The 17,887-nt window shown below is 44.6% G+C and overlaps 1 protein-coding gene across 6 annotated transcripts in view; it reads left to right on the top strand.

Moving 5' to 3' along the window:
- The first annotated feature begins 10,875 nt into the window (after positions 1-10,875).
- The window catches only part of CMKLR2 (chemerin chemokine-like receptor 2), a 52,118-nt gene continuing 45,106 nt past the window's right edge, over positions 10,876-17,887 (top strand). For 5 of the 6 annotated variants that reach the window (XM_084892924.1, XM_084892923.1, XM_084892922.1 and 2 more), the window contains exon 1: positions 10,876-11,010. The gene's annotated coding sequence lies outside the window, so the exon portion shown is untranslated. Of the gene's footprint in view, positions 11,011-14,844; positions 14,904-17,887 lie in introns of those variants that run through there. The other variant, XR_014795800.1, reaches the window with a different exon arrangement.

The raw sequence follows: 17,887 nt of genomic DNA, 5'->3' as shown, positions 1-17,887 counted from the left end.
ACCGAAGTACATGCCCTTGATCAGAATCGAACCCGGGGCCCCTCAGTCCATGGGCCAATGTCTATTCACTGAGCCAAACCAGCTAAAGTGCTGGGCCCATATATTTTTTTTTTTTAACTAAAATATATCTTGTTGAACACTCCACACCAGTATATAGATATAATCTTTATTCCTTTTTCATCTACAGAAGACTCCATTATATGGAGGTACCATAATTTGTTTGATTTAGGTGTGTCATAAATATATATATATATATATATATATATATATATATATATATATATATAAATTTAGCTTATTTTTTCATGTCATAAAATGATTTATAATTTTAGAACGTAGTTACCAATTCTACACTATATATGTATGACATTTATAAATGGCTGCCGTAGAAAAAATGTTTTCTTCCATTTAAATTAGGTCATAGTTTGGATAAGCAGGGAGGAATGCTGGGAAAGCAGTCATCTTATCTTTTATGTGTTTTGCACATCGTTTTGGACACTGTGGCTGTACAATAAGATGTCGCGGAATACTGCCAACAGTTTGGAGATTAGCCTTTCTCCTAAATCCAACGAGAATAAGTTTAAGATGAGATAAATATACGTTGCCTGAGAGCTGTCCCTGACATTTTATTGCTCTTTCACAGCTTAATTAAAAACAGTGCGATGCTGAAACAGACTAAGCCAATAAAAAAAAAAAAATTCTCCTCAACATGTGAATTGTGACTTCACTCGGGACATTTGGCAATGACTGTCCGTGTGACAGTTTCAGAGCCACCCATTTGTCACAGGGACCACCACAGGTTGGAATGAAGCTCCTTGTGGATGTTTCCATCCCTTAAAAACTTCACATAGAGCCACCGAGTTCATTCGTCTTCCGGGTTGTGGTATATTGGTTTATCAGCTGCAAATAAGAGCAGAGAGTCAGGAAGTGATGAGTTGAGCTCTCAGGATTAGGAACAGCTGCATTTCTTCTTCTTCTTTTTTGTTTTAATATATTTTATCCATTTCAGAGAGGAAGGGAGAAGGAAAAAGAGATAGAAACATCAATGATGAGAGAGAATCATTGCTCGGCTGTCTCCTACACGGCCCCCCACTGGGGATCGAGCCGGCCACCCGGGCATGTACCCTTGACCGGAATGGAACCTGGGAGCCTTTAGTCCACAGGCACATGCTCTATCCACTGAGCCAAACCAGCCAGGTCCAGCTGCATTTGTCTGAGTGTACATCTCACCTGCACATTGGACTTGGAACTGAGAGTTCTCTCATATCCCAGAAACACAACATCGGGCGATTGTACAATACTTGTTGCCTGGCATTCTCTCTTGGAGTTGAAGGCCACTCCTTTTGTGCTTCCAGTTTCGTGAGGTTTATTGACTTTCCTTTATGCCTTGCCTTCTCAAGCACTTTTGAGCTGAAATCCTCCCGAGTAAGGCATTCATCAGTGAGTTTGGGAAAATAATAATAATACAGAATGTCAACGGTAAGCTATAAAAGTGATTGTCCCTGGTTTCTACTCCAAGGACAAGACACGGTTTTCTCCAGCTTGCTTCTCTTTGTGATAGTCTCATAATGTTAGCCACTGTAAAGCGAAAAATCATTACATGCTGGGGACTGTATTAGGCAAGTTGGATGTGTGCTTTCTTCCTTTTCATTCCATCCTCATAGCAACACTGTGAGGTAGATTCTCAGTCAGTTTTATTGTTTGTTTCAAAATAAACTTACCCAGGTTGCCACACATGATGAGACAGTGTTATAAAGATACCCTGAATAATGAAGTTGTCATTATTTTTCAAGGATTTTAATATGGTGTGGTATACGTGAGCTATAATTTGGTTTGACAGTGTAAAATAACAACAGACTCCAAGTAATAGCAATCTAAACACAGAAAGGCCTAACTCTCTCAAGAAACAGTGAGTTAGAGGGCCCCGGCTGGGTTGCTCCGTTGGTTAGAGCATTGTCCTGGGCACTAAAAGGTTGCAGGTTCCATTCCCCATCAGGGCATACCTAGTTTGTAGGTTCCAAACCTGGTGGGGGCACAGACGGGAGGCAACTGATCAATGTTTCACTCTCCCTCATCTGTCTTTCAAATCAATAACATCATATCCTCGAGCGAGGATTCAAAAAGAAAAGAAACAGTAAATTAGAGGTAGAAGGTTGTTGACATTACTTCAGTGACTTAAGAATTCCAAGGCTGAGGTCACTAGGATTCTGTTTTATGACTTCTCCATATAGTTCCAAACGAGCTGCTTGGAATTTCTGTCCTCTTATCAGCCTCCCCTGCCACAGAGTGAGTACGTGACACTGTGGTGGGTGGAGGTGAAGTTCTTGCAATCCATGAGGAAAGGCGTCTCCTGAGGGAAAGATGAGGAATGTTGATTAGTGTGGAGATAAGAAGCCCCTGGGTTCCCAGTGCCCCATCCCTGTTAGGCTCAGCATGGAAAAATGCCGGAGGAAAGGTCATTGCCCTCAGTTTCTGCTTCATGTTCAACTCCAGCCCAGCCCAGCCCAGCATCATGCAGGTGGCGTCTGCGTGGCCGTGAGCCATGTGGCTGCTAAGGACATGTGGGTGCGCAAACACAGGGGCGAGAGCAGGCCACAGAGCAAAAGAGAGTAAGAGGGGGGGTCTCTTTGTCTGGAGATTTTACCCACGCGCTTCTTTATTTTATTTATTTATTTATTTATTTTTAAATTAAATTATTATCTTTGTACATATATCTTTCCCCCCCCCCCAAACAGGCCCCCTCTCCCCAGAGTTTTGTGTCCATTGGTTGTACTTATATGCATGTATGCAAGTCCTTTGGTTGATCTCTTATCTCCCCCAGATTTCCCTAAACCCAGGCGCTTCTTTAAACTGACCCATTCACCTCCCACGATTTCTGACAGGGTCCACCGCCTCGAGAATCCATTGTTCCTCAGGCCAGTCTGACAGGCAAGCACCTCTCCGCACCACCCTAACTTCCACTGTGCGTGTGCCAGTCTCCCTCTTCTCCCCCAGCAATCCAGCACTGGGAGGGGGTGGGGGGGTTAATCCCCTTGGAGAAGCAATACTGTGTGAAGAAGCTGTGGCTTCCTGGCCAGGCTTCCCAGGTGACCATGCTAACAACGTCTGGGTTCTCTTTGTTCTCTTTTCTTTATTAATATTAACTAGCTAATTATGACAATAACAAGACGAGTTCTTCATTAATAGATAGTACAACTGGAAAGCACATTGGGTGAACCATGGCAAGGAATCATAATTATTTATTGAGACCTTACTCTTTATGTACTTTACATATACTGTCTTTTTAAAAAATATATACATATTTTATTGATTTTTTTTTACAGAGAGGAAGAAAGACAGATAGAGAGTTAGAAACATCGATCAGCTGCCTCCTGCGCACTCCCTACTGGGGATGTGCCTGCAAGCAAGGTACATGCCCTTGACTGGAATCGAACCTGGGACCCTTGAGTACACAGGCTGACTATCCACTGAGCCAAACCAGTTAGGGCATGTCTTTTTTTTTTTTTCTTTTTTTTTTTTTTATACTGTCTTACTGATACCTCACAACAACACTATGCTGTAGGTAAAATCATTATCCCCATTCTCCAGATAAGAAAACCAGGACTTGGAGCGTTTCAGAAATTTATTTAAAGTCGTTCAGAAAATCTCTGGGGGAGCAGCTGGAATTAGAATCCTGGTTCTCCTAAAGCCAAGACTTTGCAGTCCGTTTGTGTGATTTCCCCTCTGAAACAACCGACTAGTCACAACGCTGAGAGTCTCTGTTCCACGGAGGAGAGGCCCCTGCTGGATAGATGTGTGGTCAGAGCCTTTCTCAGGCTGGGGCCCTTTGCTGAACGTGCCACTGTGATGCTAATCAGTCTGACCCTGCTTTTTCTCCCAATGAGTAATTTCTCCAGCGCCATTTCCATTTTCTGTTATTTGCATTTATCATCCTTATGTGCATTGGTACCATAATGACTTGGGTGGTGTGTGTGTGTGTGTGTGTGTGTTTCAGGTAATTTTCCAAGTGTGACATTTATTACAATGTTTTGATAGCTGAAATTACAGGACAGAAAATAAAATATTAAGTATGCTCTTTTTATTATGCCTTAAAATGCCATAAATTTGTGTCCCTTGGAGAGGGCTGGTGGACTGTAACTGAAGCTATAAACTCGCGACGCTGTTGCTAACTGATCTGGAGGATGCAAGGGGAGCTTTCATTTTTCCATTTCAATATGTTTATCATGCAACAAACATCTCTCCTCACTCTGCTTCCCGGGCCTCATAAAATGGAAATGGAAAATATAAAATGGCTTAATAGCTGAGCAACACCAAATAGCATGCTTGGCATGACTTGACATTTTTAAAATACAGAGTCTCATTATTTTAAATATGTCTCATTATTGTAATTATGCAGCTACAAATGTAGTGGATAACACATCATATCATTACTTAATTTTATGGAAAAGCTTTCTAAGTTGTTTGTTGACAGATAATGCCACGTTCTGCTTCTATTTGCCTAAATGGCAGCCTGTGCTAGCGTTTTATAGTTCACTTTAACATTTCTTAAAAATGTGCTTATCTCTGGGATCCAGTAGGAGAATGCCGTCTTTCTGCAGGAGATGTTCCAGGAATTGTTTTTGAAAACAGGTGTGACCGCGCCGCACTTTCGTGTTCTGGGATAGCAATAAGGTTACTGCTTCTTAAAATGCCTCCGAGAGCAGCTGTCGGCTGTGATATTATGCAGTCATGGAAAACATGTTTTTGAATAATATATAATGACACGGAAAATTGCTCATGGTTTAAGCAAAACGGGCAAGTTATGAAATTGTAGCTACAGCCGAAACTCACACAAACATTCTTAAAATACAGAAATATGCCAAAAATGCCAAAGGCCTGGGATGTTCAAAATGGCCGCGTTCAGGGTGATTTTCATTCTCATTTTTAGGTGCCTTGGTGTTTTCTGAATAGCCTAGGATCGAAATCATATTTTTAATTGAAGGGGGGAAAAAGTTATTTTTGAAGTTGCTTTGAGTTTTGTGAGTGGAAGACATGATGGCATGGCATTGACTTGGGAGCAACAAAGCCCAAACCAACAGCTGCCGCCTCATTCCGCGGAGAGTTTCAGCGCGAGGATGCCAAGCATCTTGAAGGACTGGTAAAAATAGTCGCCTGGGCCCCTCTCTAGCCCCTGCAGGAACTCCACCTGGACTGGTGCCATGCTGGCAAAGCGGGCTGTCCCTGTCAGGCCCAGCTGGTACTGTCCTTCCTAGCCACCGTGCAGCTGGTCCCCTAACTCCCCACGCTGCCCCTCTTCATGCTGGATACTTAGCTCAGGGGCCTTCTTCCACTAACGTGACAGTTGACGTTCCTTTTAAAAACTTGGCACAAGAGCGGGAGTTCTTGTTGAAGGGGTATAGAACTGCACATTTAGAAGATTAAAGAAAAGTTCTGAAAGTCTATTTTGTGACCATGTACACATTGAACTACTGAAGCATATACTTAAAAATGGTGAAGATGATAAATTTTATATGTGGTGGTGGTTGTTTTTACCACAATTTAAAAAAAAGAAAGAAAGAAGAAAGAAAAGAATTTAAGACGTCAGTGCAGAGGGCTCCCACCCAGCAGAATGAACCCAGTGGACTTGCACATATCTTGCTGAGTTCAAGAGGCTCCTCGAGGGAATCAGAATATGCCACCCCAAACGATACACATGTGACATAAGGATTATTTTGAGCTGACGGTAACTTAAGAAAAGGCAGACATAGGAGGAACTCCCTGCCCTCCTTTTTGGGGGTTAGGATTTAACATGGGAACGAGCAAGGAACACACACATTCAGACCACAGTGGTACCGTTATAACAACCTGGTAGAACAGGAAAGAAATAAAGAGAAGAATAAATAATAGAGGCATGCCATTTATACATCTTGGCCAGAAAGCTGCCGTGAACCTTCTCCATGTCTGTTCCCCACAAATCATAGACGCATGTCCAGGAAGGTCTGTGTGTTGTGGGAAGGTGCTCACTTGTCAGTCACATCGGGGAGCGAGTCAGTGGCCGGAATAGGTGTAAATTCTAAGATACTTAACTCCTGAACAAAGGAGCATCTCTCGTTCTTACTGCTCCTGCCTGATTCCCGTTGTAGGGGTCACACTCCCCTGAGCTCATGGGGGCTCACAGCCACGAGGACGCCACACAATGGGCTCGTGGACTGTGATTGGCTAATGCTGGACTGGACTCAGTTCCACCGTGGCACAGTCCTCAGGACCCTGCCCTCCTCTGAGCTCCACTGGAGCCCCCGCTACATCTTTTTCAGGCCTGGGTTAAGAGGCATGGGCCTTTACAGCCCAATAAATGCAATCCCACGCCAATGGAAACCATTCGCTCTCCCACGTGAGTCTTAGGAACTTCATTTTCTCAAGCTGTCACAAGAGCCACCCCATTCCCCTAACGTCTGGGAGAGGGGACCCACTGATTTCTCTTGCAACCACAGCACCTGCTAACAACTTGTATGTGCCATGCATTTCCTCGTTGTTTTTGTTGTTTTGATTCCCACAATATATCATCCCTAGAAGCACAACCACTGTTTGCTTTTGCCTAGCCACTTGTCCACAATGTATTGTCCTTTGTCAACACTGTTCATGAGCTCCCAGACCTACCTACTTCTTTGGGTTTTAACAACTTCTTCTTCTTCTTCTTCTTCTTCTTCTTCTTCTTCTTCTTCTTCTTCTTCTTCTTCTTCTTCTTCTTCTTCTTCTTCTTCTCCTTCTTCTTCTCCTTCTTCTTTTTCTTCTTCTTCTTCTTCTTCTTCTTCTTCTTCTTCTTCTTCTTCTTCTTCTTCTTCTTTTTGTGAAATTCCTATGTATATGAGAAATAAAACTTTCCTCCTGTTTACCTTCTTCCAGTTGAGCTCCCAGGCCCCAGCTACAGAATCTAAGAAGGTGGCGGAAACATTTTTCCTCCTCTCCTACATTGCCTTGATGGTCCCTGGGTGCCCTGGCAGAGGCACACTTGTATATTGACATCTGGAACAGATCAACTTTTAGTATCTCCCCTCCTCAATGTGATCCAATTACTTTCAGTGCCATCATGAAATGAAACAGAAAGAAATGCAGTTGGTGAGATTTTTTTTTTTTAATTGACTGAGCCTTTGTCTATATAATTACACCAGGAAACAAAATGAAAAAATAACTAAATAATGTAGCACAGCCCTCACTGTTTTTGGCTCAGTGGATAGAGCGTCAGCCTGAGGACTGAAGGGTCCCAGGTTCATTCAATTCCGGTCAAGGGCATGTACCTTGGTTGTGGGCACATCCCCAGTAGGGAGTGTGCAGGAGGCAGCTGAATTGATGTTTCTAACTCTCTATTCTTCTCCCTTCCTCTTTGTAAAAAAAATCAATAAAATATATATATTTAAAAATAAGTAAATAAATAATGTAGCACAGAAAGAGGAACATGAACAACTATTTTCTCAACATTTTTTTGTATCGAACAATTTGACTGTAGACCCCTTGGTTGCAGTCTGATGTGGTACTTTATGCAAATATAATTGTCCAGTGACACACTACCACCCCAAAAGGTGGCCCCTGGGCATGCTGAGTATTTTGAGCCGAAGGACTCCGAGAAGCAGCAAGTGCAGGCGGAACCTGCCCCCTTCTCCCAAAGCAGAGGCCTCACTGTCATGTGGAGGCGCCTACCTGAGCCGAGGGAAGGATCGTCTTTATCTCCAAGATACCGAGAGGAATTGGAACAAACAGGCCTTCCTGTTTTCCCCAATTTGCTCTCCTGAGCTCAACCCCTTGTTTGTCCTTATCACAGTTTTTCACCACTTGCCACGCACCATCAAACCCAGCACAGCGCCACTCGGGTTGAACTGCTTCCTCAGGTCTTCATTTCCTGAGGAAGGCTTCTGTGCATGCTAAATGTGCTTTGAATAAATTTGTATGCTACTCCCTTGTTCATCTGCATCTTTGGCACGCCCTCACCCCACGCCCCCGCTTAGTAGATGGACAGCGGGAAAAGATCCTTTCTCCTTCTACATCAGCAATCAATAACTAGATTTTTATAAAACTGATATGTCTGCAGAATTTACAATTTAGGCCACTATTAAAACACATTGTTGCTGCCCTAACCGGTTTGGCTCAGTGGATAGAGTGTTGGCCTGCGGACTGAAGGGTCCCAGGTTCGATTCCGGTCAAGGGCACGTACCTTGGTTGCAGGCACATCCCCAGAGGGGCGTGAGCAGGAGGCAGCTGATTGATGTTTCTCTCTCATTGACGTTTCTGGCTCTTCTGTAAAAATTGAATAAAATATATTTCTGAAAAAAACATCGTTGCTACAATGCTTTTACTTCTTGAATTAGTCTTTCATTGTAAAACGATTTTTAAATGAAGTTTTGTTTTAAAAAATATTATCCAAATTCCGTTTTTGGAAGGTTGTGGACTAAATGTACATTTGCCAAACCAAAGACAGTGCACCTTGCAGCTCCCTCTGGGTTTCATCATTTTACATTTTAGGTCTAAAGAGGCTGAAAGACCTTAAGTTCTGCTTCTTTTGTTTGTTTGTTTTTTTTGGGGGGGGAGGAGTATGTTTTGTTAATCCTTACCCGATAAATTTACTTTATTTTTATTTACTTACTTATTTTTCCATTGATTTTTTTAGAAACCGTGGAAGAGAAACATCGATGTGAGAGAAACACATCGATTGATTGCATCCTGCACGAGCCCTAACCAGGGCCGAGGCCGGGGAGGAGCTTGCAACCAGATGTCCTTGGCCGGAATCAAACCCAGGATCCTTTGGTCCATAGACCAAAGCTCTATCCACTGAGCCAAACCGGCTAGGGCCCGAGGATATTTTTTCCATTGATTTTTTTTTTTTTTTTTTTTTTTTGAGAGACAGAATGAAAGAGAAAGGGAGAGACAGAGAAAGAAAAATATCAACTGGTTGCCTCCCACACAGGCCAGGGATTGAGGCTGCAACCAAAGTACATGCCCTTGACTGGAATCGAACCCTCAACTCTTCAGTCCATAGGATGCTACTCTAACCACTGAGCAAAACTGGCTAGGGCAAGTTCTGTTTCTTCATCCCTACCATGATGGTGCTATCATTTTGTATTTCAAATCTATCACTTAAGTGTAGGGCAACACAAACTGCCCCAATAAGTTGGAACTATTACCAACTTAATCTCGAAAGATGGACTTAGTCCATGTGTGGCATGGGGGAGACTCTGTACATGGTATTCTTTTCAGTGACCTTCCCTATAAAACACATTGTTTATTTAAAAAAATAAGTAACAAAGATTAAAATAAGAATAAAGAATGAACTCTTATGTAATCCACATTGTCTTTTAAAAATAAAATTTACTTATATAACTATGTGATTAAAATGCATCATTACCATTTTTACCTCATTATTTTTTAAAATATATTTTTATTGATTTCAGAGAGGCAGAGAGAGGGAGAGAGAGAGAGATAGAAACATCAATGATGAGAGAATCATCCATCGGCGGTTGCCTCTTACATGTCCCACACTGGGGATCAACCCACCACCAGAACGTATGCCCTGACTGGGAGTCAAACCTTGACCTCGTGGGGGATAGTTCGACACTCAACCACTGAGTGACACCGGCCAGGCACAGCAATATTTATTCATTGAATATATGAATATCATTAAAATGAATATATTCATTCATTAAATATATTCATATAGTTTATTAATTATGCATTCATTGGCTGATTACTCTGTGTGCCTTGACTATGGATCAAAGCCACAACCTTGGTGGATGAGGACAATGCTCTAATCAACCGAACCACCTGGCCAACGGAAGGCTTTTCGAGGGCAGGAGTATTGCATCACTAACCTTGTTTAGAATTGCTGACACATGAAGGCAGAAGGGCCCTGCTTTTTGTTATTGCTTTTAAATTCCCCACTCCTTTATTGCGGCAGTGGGCAGACCCCTGCCCATTGCACCTGCATTGGCACACTGCTGTTCCACAGCTAAGCTGGTTAAGTTGGTTTTGTCAATTTCCTGGTATTGTATAATGCATCCAGATTTTGCTAGGGGATTCATATTTTTTAAATGAGCAAACATAAAATTCCTTATGCATTAAAAATGAGTGCTTGATGACTTAGCTTTCTGTGGGCTCAATTTTCCTAAATTGAAAAAACTCAACAGGAAAAATAATTAAAAAGGGACCCAAGGGTTGAAGGTGCAAAATCCCGGAGGGTCCAGATGGGTGTTGTGGGTGAGTGACGGGGGCGGAAGGGGGCGGGGGGAAGGTGAGGAACTGGAGGTGACACCTGCCAGAGGTGGTCAGGCAGCAGCACGGGGAGCCGCCAGTACTCAGCATCCTTGTGGGACACCAGTTCTGGCTGTGTGTGTGTGTGTGTGTGTGTGTGTGTGTTTCAGGAGCTGGTAATCCGGACCTCCTGATTTTTAAATGATGGAAATTAATTCAAACACTAAAAAACACTGCACAGCACAAACAGAACACATCAGCAGCTGCAGGATGCCCCAGGCTACCACTTTCCTAATGAAAAATGCAAGCAGTGCTTGAACCAGTGAAAGGAGTCAAGCAGATGCGCTTTCTCCTCCAAACCTTTCCCTATCCCAACATGTGATATTTTGGGAAGATCCAGATACACTGACATCATAACCATAATGTGCAGTTTAACAAGAAAAGTGGCATAATTAGAGTAAATAGTTGGGAGCGGCCCGAACTCTCAGAGCAATCCTTTCTCCTGAGTCAAGGCCAAGGGTGGTGTCACCCAGATGCCTGGCGACTAAGTGATGTACACCAGATTCATTTAACCACTGGCAAACTGCGTTTCTTTTGCTGGAGCAGTAAATTGAGATTATTGGCCTCCCTCGGTTACCAAAAAAAAAAAAAAGAGGGAATAATTTTCCCAAGACTCTGGGTAGCTGCCACCAGTCTTCCCAGAGAAGTTATTAGCCACCAAGATCCAGAGAGCAGAGCTCGAGGCTTCTGCCCACGTCCCTCCTCGCGGCCGCCGCCACAGGCACCTTTCCAGAGGTGAGTGTTTTTCTTTGCCTTCCAAAAGCTTCCGGGCCCTGAGCATCTGAGGTTTCGTGAAGAAAACCAGGCTAAATCCTCCTATTTGGACCTCATTTGATTTGGCATTTGGCATATTAAAAGGGAAGGTTTATTCAAATTAGAGATAACAATAGAAGCTGTTCCCGACATTTCTGCAGGTAATTAGAGCTTTGTGTATCTTAATTAAAAAGATGTAGAGCTAAATCCTCCAGCATATTTACTCAGCATCCTCGAGGCTCGGTTCCTGCAGGGGCCATTGCAGAATTAACGGCAAGAATGTGGAAAGGGCTTTGTCCTCAGTGGCCTTTCAGAAGCCTCTGGTTTAAAAGGCATGAATGCTGCCCTTTATGGCCAGGTTGGCATGGCTCCTCCACGTGACCTCCCAGGGCCACCGAGTCTCCGCTTGGGCGTCCAGTTTCAGGGCCTAAGAGAAGCTTTGCTTGTGTCCGGCCTCAATGTTCCTGTCCCACCCAGTCAAGGCCCCGAAGTCTAATCTCTATGCCTGCTTCCCGTGAAGAAACAGGCCTGAGAAAGGCACGTACACACCAGGGGACAGGCGCCTCCTGGCCTGAAAAGAGGAAACAAATGGGAAGCAGGAAGGTCTGTCTGTCCACTCTTCACAGATCGGTCTCTTTCCTTTAAAATCGGCCCCTTTGGAGGTATTCTGTCTCTTCCAGTGGTTGTGTGCTAGGATGGGTGTTTTTTTTTCCTCTCTTTTGTACAAACAGCAACAATAAAAAGATTAGAAAGGACCATTAACAGAAGTAAATATGCTGACGCAAGACACGTGCAAACCTCAGAGGCAAATTCTCAGGGGGTTGAGAAAACGCACCAGAGAATGTCGGTTTTGCAGCTTATTTGATAGACTAGAATAAAAGGAGGAGACCTCAGGAGGGTCACATGAAATCCATGGGTGGTAGTGAAAGCAACATGTGGGGTTCAGGTCTGAGTTCTTTGCCTCGCAAAATCGATGAATGAATTTGTAGAAAAAAATGGCAGAAGCTTATTGAGAGAAGCTGGTCCTGGAAAAGGTGCAGCTGGGGTTCCAGAAGCAGGCCGGTGTCCAGAGTGTCCATTCTCTGTTGCCGCCTGGATTGGGGAGGGGAGGGGGGAAGGGAGAAAGAGAGAGAGAGAGAGAGAGAGAGAGAGAGAGAGAGAGAGAGAGAGAGAGGGAGTGTGTGTGTGTGTGTGTGTGTGTGTGTGTTTTGTCTAGGGGCAGAATCATGTCTTGCTAGCTCCTGATTGGTTCTGTCAAAGAATCTTGCCTTAGAAACATTCTTGTGATATGCCTCACTGCCTTGTGACTAGTTATCTCTGTAAGCTGCTTGTCTTAGCAACAACATACATGCATTTTAAAGTTGATGTCTCCTGTGTGCCCTTCTTTCTCTGACCATCTGGGTTGCCTTAGTAACTCTCCCCAGTTGGTTCCTGGGTTCTGTTTCCTCTCCCCGTTGCCATCCCTGTCTACCTAGTTTCCTTCTGTCTTCTGCGCAATAGATGAAGGGGGCAGGAAAAAGCAAAGGGGAGGATCTCTAGGACTGGACGCAACGTAAAGCAAAGAGACACGTACTTATTTCACATCGGCGGGCACAGTACGGTTCATAGCTGACAGCCCAGAAAGATGGTATTTGGGGAACAAGGTAACAACGAGGGGTTCTGTGTCATCTCAGGCTCTGGTGCAGTGGGTGTGCCCTGGACATTCTGGAAAATGAGATTACTCTGACATTTCAAAGGTCTGTTATCTTAGATGCAAAAAGACATCAGACAGGTTTGACTTTTCCCTCTAAGGTTATGTTCTTACCCTATCCCAGCAGTCCACCATTTCAGCAAGACAGATGATGACACTAAGACTTCTAGGAATGCAACCTGAATTCCCTGACCTTATTGCTGAGTTTCTACATTCACGTGAGAGAGATAAATCAGAAGCACGTGCGCGCGTGCACACACACACACACACACACACACACACACACACCTGATTCTGATTCTGAAGCTAAGGGAGAGGAGAGCAAATCAAAGTAGGAAAAAGGCCGAAAGCCGGTTTGGCTCAGTGGATAGGTAGGGGTGTCGAACTCAATCAGAGAAGGGGCCAAAATCTAAAATCCAGCCTAAATTGCAGGCCGAATGGTTTACTGAACAGTCATAAACTGACAATGTCATAAACTGACAGCGGAGTGCAGTGATGACAGCGCGGTGCGGGCCACATTGCAAGGCCTGGCGGGCTGGATTTGGCCCGCGGGCCTTGTGTTTGACACATGTGGGATAGAGTGTCGGCCTGCGGACTGAAGGGTCCTAGGTTCGATTCCGGTCAAGGGTATGTACCTTGTTGTGGGCACATCCACATTAGGGGGTGTGCAGGAGGCAGGTGATCAATGTTTCTTCTCATCAATGTTTCTAACTCTCTATCCCTCTCTCTTCCTTTCTGTAAAAAATCAATAAAATATTTTTTTTTTAAATTGGGGGCCTGGTTGGGGAAATGGTGAAACAATAAACAACTAATGAAGGGGTGGGAGAAGAGAAACTTCCTAAGAATAAGCGTTCCTAGTACTGTGTGACCACATTATCCAATCAAGAGGGTCAGATGTTAATGCATCCTTTGGATTGATTTATGACCAAAAGGGGGCAGTGGGGATAAAAAGGGGCCACATACCAAGTCTGACAAGTTCAGAGGAAGCCAGCAGGGTGGGCCACACAAACACAGAGACTGAAAGTAACCAACCACACAGGAGCATCTGAACACAATTATTATTACTAGCGGCCCGGTGCATGAAATTTGTGTGTGTGTGTGTGTGTGTGTGTGTGGTGGGGGGTGTCCACTCAGCTCAGCCTGCATTCCCTCCAATTCAGAACCCACGGGGAATGTCTGACTACAGGTTTAGGCCTGATCCCCAACATCCCTCTCACAATCCTGGACCCGCTGGCTCCTAATTGCCCACCTGCCTGCCTGCCTGCCTGGTCACCCCTAACTGCCCCCCTCCCTGCCTGCTTGTTCAGTCATTTGGTCATCCCTCACTAACCTCCCTGCTGGCTGGCCTGGTCGTAGGCAGCTATCTTGTGAGGCTGTGATGGTCAATTTGCATATTACCTCTTTATTACATAGGGTTATCATTATTATTATTTTAATACAAATACTGTATCTTTTTTAAAAAATAATTTTTTACCAATTTCAGGGGAAGGGAGAGGGAGAGATAGAAACATCAATGATAAGAATCATTGATTGTCTGCCTCCTGCAAGCCCCCTGCTGGGGATCGTGGACCCCAAAACCCCTGATCAGGAACCAAACCATGAATACCTGGTTCATAGGTTGATGCTCAACCACTGAACCACACCAGCCAAGTTGAACATCATTTTTAACTAAAAGTGAGTTATGGTGATAGTCAAGTCTAGTCCCAGACCTTACAAAGGTCAATCTCTACCTTAAGGGGGCCCTGTCTATTGCCTTTTTTGTGTCCAAGATAACATTGCACTGGAAATGTCAGCGTAATCTCCTTTCCTGGACCCCTCAGGGCACACCCACCACACAGAGCACAAGATCCCACGGACCCCTTCTTGTTATCTCGTTTCCTGAATAGCATGTCTATGTGCTATAAAAGTGGTGTGTAGAGTCAGTGCCTGGGACTGAGCTCCAACTCTGCAACGTGCAGTAGAGGCCATCTTACTAGATCGCCAATGAACTGACTCACCAGTGTAACCAATGCACCACCCAACAGCCTGGCTGATGTCCACAGCTCTCGCTGCACAAAGGATGGCCCTTCAGCTTCAACTATTTTTGCATAATGGACCAAATAATAATATATATGCACACATCTTAGGGGAGCTCCGCAAATGTGCAGCTGAGATATTTTATTTACTGTTCCTGAGTTTTTCGGACCAATTTCAAAGGTAAGTAATCATGTTTCAACTCTATTGTTTTAGGGGGTTAGTGAAAACATAAAAACGTATACGCTTCCTTGAGTTTCGGTGTGTACTGTGCTTCAACTATGCTTAGCACCTAGGCACTGTTTGCCAAATGCCATTTCTCATCTTCCTCTATCCTTTGCTCCTCAATGCTTGCCGCTCTACCGCCAAAAAATGAACTGGAAGCCATGTAAAGTAACCAAAACTTAAAATTCTTCTCAAAAATGTCTTTTGTGGGGGAAACTGTGCTTTTGTGTGATTGCAGAAGGTAGAGTATAATTAACTAGCAGCAAACATGGCTGATGCAGAGCGGTAGGAGCTGGTGGCCAGGTAGGACTTGGCAGCAAAGAGCTCTGCTATTTGCTACCTCCTTCAACCAGCACGTCTATGCTGGGATCATACTGAAAAGAGATATGCCAGGACTATTCATAGTGGTTACTCCTGTGGAATCAAGGGGAAATGTGAGGAGTACATTCTTATAGGCAGGGGGAAATTTGGAGTTTGAAAAGGCGCCCCCCAGGGTTATTCCGACCTGCTCCCCCTCCACCCTTCCCCACTGCACAGTGAATACCTCTTCACATTTCCTGGACTTGGTGTTGGAGGGGAGGAACGGACTTGTTCCCTCCACGTTTCATTGTTCTTGGCTAAGACCCCGTGTAAAAAGACATGGCCAGGAAGGCGGGAGGGGGACACAAAACCACTTTAATTTACGTGCATTCAGGCGACCCACTAAGATATCAGCCTCACATGGCGGCCAGAAGATTGAGGATTATATGGGATCCCGAGCTAAGGAAAGGGATAGGTCTGGGATTTAGAGGAGGGGAAGGTAATTCTCAGGAAGGTGAGAAGAGGAAATGTTAGGGAGACAAAGGTCGCCCTGACTGGCAGATAAGCCTCTCGGATGAAAAAATGATCTCCAGTAGTAGTAGCTGTCTTCCTGATACAGGCCCCTTTTCTAATGTAAATGTCTCTCATAAATGTAGATTTTTCCCCCCCCTCACAAAAGGGTAACTCCTGACTGTTTCCAGAGCTTCTTCAGGGTCTGCCGTGTCTTCAGAAATAATCAGCTCAAAAAGATCCTTCTGCCAAAGAGGCGATACTCGGGGCGGCACCCGGCGCCCCCGCAGCCTCGCACAGCAGGCAGACACAGAGCCGTGTGCTCCTCAAGCCGGGCTCAATTAGGCGGCCCACCCATGTTTCAGGACCTAATAACATTCGATTTCCAATAGCACATGGTCAAGCTGATGCTAGACCTTCCCCAGATAATCACGTTAGCCCTGCAGAGGGGAGCTAACCACATCAAGCCCTGCTCACCTTCACCACTCCGCCCCCCCCCCCCGCCCCCGCCACTCCCCCCCTGCTCCCCCTGCCCCCCCAAAGCCCGCCCTAGAATTTCTGAATTATGAGTCCTGTGGCAGATACACAGACGAGCCCATATCTGCCAGGCCCACGAGGGAGATGAGAGATAAAAATCCAACCTTTAATTTCCTCAGAGCCTGGCAAGCTGTCTCTCAACCTGCTTCAGTTAAAAAAAAAATAAAAAATTCACACACACACACACACACACACACACACACACACACATGCTCGCCTAACTGACACTGTGATTGCAATTCTCTTCCCTCTCAGAAACACCCTGAAACCCAGGGCGTTTGAAGAGCTCTCCTTTGACATTTCCAAGGTTCTTTTCATTCCATTGTTGAAATGAGATTTAATTTGACTTTTCCTAGGCTCCAGCCCACCCAAACAAAGGAGGCCTGGGTGCCTCCCCCAGCCCGCGGCACTGCAGCCAATGGCGATGATTCCATTCAAAAAAACAAACCTCAGTCACACACACACACACACACACACACACACACACACACACACAGAGGCTGAGCAAAAGAATTAATTGGGGCAGTATGCTCATTGCTTACTTTCCTCCGGGAAAGCAGGGTGCATTTTTATGGAGGGTGGAGGAGGAAGGGAAGGACCACTGTCAGAGGAAGCCCAGCATCATTCTCCTCCACAGGGTCATTCCAAAAAGCCAGCTAAAAGCCAAATGAGGAAGCAGGGAAAGAGTACACCCAATGTAGCAGTTCTGAAAACCACCCTGCGTTTCAGTCTGCAGCAGGGAGGTCACACCCAGGCATCACAATAGCGCCACTGCTTTCAGAAAATTAACTGGTAAGTGCTTCTTGTTTGTTTTCCGAGGGATGCATTTGCAGCTGACCAGAGAAGGATTCCTGCAGACCATTTATGTCTAAAACAGTATTCGGATTAGCTACCAGCTGGCAATCAAAAAGAAAGAAAGAGAGAGAAAAGGAAAGAAAAAAAAAAAAAGTGAAGACAAAGGGACTCCTGATAGTTTATGAAACACTTTAGGTGAAGGTTCAGATTCTTGGTCCTGATAGAGGGGTTGAGGGAAGATCATAACAGGCTTTGCTACAGCTGCTGATTAGATCTAAACTCCTAAAAGAGAGGGAACATAAGGGCACAAAGAACTTGCTGAAATTTCCTCAGCTTTTAACTAGGAAATGGTTCATAAATGTGGATTTTAAGTAGTTGTGACTCAGAAATAATCAAGCATCATTTCTGGAAAGCCCACTGTAGAGAAATCTAATAGGGGGAAATGGTGCTCTGAAATGAAAATTGATTTTCCCTCCTTAGATCACAAGGTAAGAAAAAGTTCTAAATTGAGTTGTAACGTAGTGTGTGTGTGTGTGTGTGTGTTTTCCCCCTCTCTTTTCAAAGATGAATACGCTTGTGGCTCTTCACAACAAACTTTTCTTTGTTGTTGCTACTTGAAATCTCCTAATCGATTGCCTGTTCGAAGGGCTGCTACCTGGGCCCTCCTAATGGAGGATAATGGCTAAATGCAGAGGAGTAGCTGGGGGAAAGGCTCGGCTAACTCGATTGTTCCTCTGGTGGTCAGATAACTGCGAGCAGCAATTGCTTTCTGTCTAATGGTTTATCATT

Source organism: Pipistrellus hanaki (genome assembly GCF_964339955.1).
Source record: "Pipistrellus hanaki genome assembly, chromosome: 8".
Classification (NCBI taxonomy): domain Eukaryota; kingdom Metazoa; phylum Chordata; class Mammalia; order Chiroptera; family Vespertilionidae; genus Pipistrellus; species Pipistrellus hanaki.
Note: the sequence above shows the minus strand (reverse complement) of the source record. Positions and strands in the feature narration are given on the sequence as shown.